This window comes from Cynoglossus semilaevis, chromosome Z (assembly GCF_000523025.1).
Source record: "Cynoglossus semilaevis isolate Cse_v1.0 chromosome Z, Cse_v1.0, whole genome shotgun sequence".
In the NCBI taxonomy this organism is placed as follows: domain Eukaryota; kingdom Metazoa; phylum Chordata; class Actinopteri; order Pleuronectiformes; family Cynoglossidae; genus Cynoglossus; species Cynoglossus semilaevis.
In genome coordinates, this window is record NC_024328.1 from 4,362,859 (window position 1) to 4,366,880 (window position 4,022).

General features: G+C 38.9%; 1 protein-coding gene across 1 annotated transcript in view; it reads right to left on the bottom strand.

The window, feature by feature from the left end:
- Window positions 1-2,007, bottom strand: part of rasgef1ba (RasGEF domain family, member 1Ba) — an 11,624-nt gene extending 9,617 nt beyond the window's left edge. Inside the window, 1 exon segment of the mRNA XM_008335835.3 lies at window positions 1,731-2,007. The gene's annotated coding sequence lies outside the window, so the exon portion shown is untranslated.
- Between the last annotated feature and the right edge of the window lie 2,015 nt (window positions 2,008-4,022).

Below are 4,022 nucleotides of genomic sequence, written 5' to 3' on the forward strand. Positions count from 1 at the left end.
GTAAATCTCCAAAAACATCCTTTTGATCTACATCGTTTACAAGAGTAAAACATTTACTCATCAGCTCCTGCTATAACATATAACTACAAAGTTATAATTTCTTTGTTAGACACAACACCTACATCCTCCTTTTCTCACCAAGGTCCTGCATCATAGAAACAAGCTGTTCTTTTCAACTCTACAACCACTGACCTGTTAATGGCTCGCATTAACATCACTCCATTATTATTAGGTGTTGTTAACTCCAAAGAAAGGCAGGAGGAGCCTAAGACGACCGTCTCGTTCCCCCTGGGATCGAGGCTCTGCCCTCATTTACCTGCCAACACGTGTCTGTGATGGCTCCCCGGCCTCAAGATGTTTCCCGTAAACAGTTTTCCTCCTCAAGTGACATTAACTCTGGAACTTTTAAGAACTATCTCACTGCTGCAGCATGTAACCAGGCTCTGGTTGCAGTCTTGGCCTAGTCTAAACCAGCTTCCCTTAGTCTCCGATGTTTGAGTTGAAGACAGTTACACCACTTGATAACATTTCTCAATATGTTTTGCAAAGTGGAGGGATGAGTGTGTACGCCCCTGAATCAAATTTGCTGGTCCAAAGAACATAGAGAACCCAACCGCCCAAAAACATGTGTTGTAAAAAGTCCAAAGAGACATAAAAAAAATCAACAAATAAATAAAGGCTGCTGAAGCTGCTGCAGATGCAGTTTATACTGACAAAAACAAAAACAACTCTGGTTCGTCCAGCAGCAGCGACAGCGACAGCTGACTGTGAAATAACCACACCACAGGGGCTTGTTTACAGAGTCTGGTGCTGTGCTGTACATGCTGCCATCTGCATCTGTGAGTAAAAATGTAGCTGTGTCCTCTAAGTACATTAAGAAAAAGTTTTTAAAAAAATGTTTACATGTTATACACAGTGAAGGGTTGAGTTATACAAGTCAGTTTTGCTAACTGCCCTGGTCTGGGGGTATTGTGGGATATTTTAAAGTGGATTGCTAGAATTATAAATCAGATGGATCAGAGGAAGACAACACCAGAAGACTGGAACTTCAAAACAAATTACTAGAACTCTATGCTGGTGAGCTGGACATGGTTCTTTTATGTCATTCGGTGTAAAGTTATTAACTATTTACCCCTGTTGATGATTATTTTCTAGGATTATGGATTCAAATTTTAATCTTAATGTGTGATAACATCATAGGTGAAGGCTCTCGACCTTCGGAGAGACAAGAGGAGAGATGAGGGATTAACTGATGCTTCAATGGGAATCCTCTTACACTCAAATCTCATTATTACACACAGACACTGCGGACAGACACACACTCACACAGGTTTACCAACCTTTCATCATCTCCTGTTTCATGATTCTTCTATAAGGCTATATAGGACTACACATGATGAACCTTTTTATCTTTTACTAAACCCAGTAATAAATGGGTGTTATGTTACGCTAGGCTTGAACTACAAACACAACATATTTGAGACAACAGCCAAAGTTGATTATGAATAACACTTAAAGGTACATTTACCATTTAAACATCTCAGTCAGGTTATTTATGTCCTTACAACTTTATGGCCAACATCAGGACAGACACACATGGAGCAGATGAATTTAGGTGTGTTTAGTAATGATGACAAAATGACCAGCAGCTTCTACTAAACATACTCTCAAAAAAAAAAATACAAACAAATACCCCGTCATGTGAGAGAAGTAAAGGTTTATGATTTTACCTCAGTGATGTCACAGCAGTCAACTCTTTATGATTCTTCTTTAAAGATCCAACAACTGTCCCTGTTCAAGCTTCACATAAAAAAGAAATGACTCAAGCACTGGTTTCTAGTACTGTTGGAAAGTCCCTAATCTGACCTCAGCAGCAGATGATTAAAACGAAATTTAAGAGAAACTGAGAGAGAGACTGGGAGAAAGCTTCTACTGCTGCTGCTCTGCTTCAGCTCAGTCTACACTGAGAGAGACACAGAGACACAAGCCAATCAGAGGAGAGGATCCGCCCAGCCCACACACAACCCCCCACCTACTTCTCTCCCAGCCCCTCTTTACTTACCCATTTCCCCAATCTCAGTCTTTCTTTTTAAGTCTAACCAATTTTTTTTTCCATGTGTTCCCCTACGGTTCAGTTATTTCAAAAACATGCACATGAAACCACATCATCTGAAATCCCCCCTTAGTCTGGGGAAGAAAAAAAAACACCTCTCCCAAATAGTGACCCCCCTGAATGAGGGAAATGAATGAAGGAAACAGCAGGAGGAAAGATTCCTCTTCCTATTGTCATGTTAATGAATCTAAAACGAAACAAAAGAACAGCAGAGGCAGCAGCTGTGGATGAGTAAATGTCACCTACAAAAAAAAGTATTAAATATTTAGAGAATAACAGTGTTTCTTCAAATATTTTTTTAATTTATTTTATATGACATTTATTTTAAATAATCCCAGTAAAGATGATTCAGAGATGTTTACTCTCACAATTATGGAAAAGTTAAGATTTAGATACTCCCCAGTATAAATGTCACAGCTGTTGGTAAAAATAGTCAGAATATAGCAAGAATTCTAAAGGAAAATCAGTATTTCAAATTGTGTTGTCAGGAAAATTCCAAGGAAGTTCAAAGATTTCTGGATCATTGTTTTTCCTGAACTTGATGTGACTGTGAAGGGAAAGTGCTTCAGTGAAATGAATTAAAACTCAATAATCTCATGTTTTCTACATCGTTCCTGAGGCTGTTACATAAAGTGGGATTAAGGCCGATTTATATTTATGTACTAATCCAGATTTACTTGAGGGCAAATATAAGGACTTGGCTCACAGAGTCAGAGGTGATGAAGCTTCAACGCAGCAGGGAAGATGATAGAAAGGCTCAGGGTAAAAAAAAAAACATTTTACATTTTATTGTCTTGTAACTTTTACCATTTTACAACCTAAATATATGATATGCAGCCACCATGTGTTCTGTGTGCATCACCAGCATACATTACTAGTGATTGACATTATGTACAACAGATTTTAGATAAATGTTCTCAAAGTTAGACAAACACACTCCAATCCAGAACTAAGACAACATCCTTGGTTCCACACATTGTCTCCAGACAGTCAATTTCCAACAACCAGCAATAAATAGCTCTCCAACAGACAAAGGATCACAGATCCAGAGAAGATATAGTACCTCCAATCTCTATGATTGGATAAATAAATATGAGTTAGTTATAGCTAATACTAGTATTCAGATATCTGATCTCCAGGAATTAATCAGATATGTTGACCAAATCCTGTCCAGATCGTTTTGAGCATCCAGTGTTTAGGAACGTTGCTGTGTATTTGGTAATAGAGAGGAGGTGGGGTAGGCAGCTTGAATAAACATGAGTTTACTATCTTACACCAGTCTTCACACCATGTTGATTAGGATCTGATTTTAACATTTAAATGGTGAAAGGAAGTGAAGCCGTTTCCAGCTGAGCCTTAGAGCAGAATTCTGGTCAGGATGGTCGGGATTCAGGACAAACCTCAGTAACTTCAGTCTGAAGGTTTTATAGATCAAAATCCGGGGCTAACAGGAGTGCCAACAATACATCAATGCACTGACCAATCAGTAGAACAGCAACACTGACCCCTGTGCTGTGACTGCGAGAATGGGGACAGAGGTTTCTTATGTAACAGAGATTGTGACACATTTGAATCCTTGCAGCAAAAACACTCTGAGAAAAACAGCAGAAGTTGAGTAAACATGTCTGAATAGATCAGGATCAGAATATATCTATGACTCCAGCTGACTTGTGTCTGCATGTTAAATATTTATGAAAATATTTACATCACATGAACTGCAGCAGACATCTGTAAATATAAAGCAAAACATTTTTGGTCCTGGTTTCATAATGAATTAGCTTCTGTCTGAGTTTCTTGTTCCACATTTGGACTCGACTGTTGTCGTGTTCACTCCACATTTACACCCATTTTCCCTGATGAGACCCGTGAGCAGTTCCAGGATTCGAACCTGGTGCTCCATTCGAGCTTT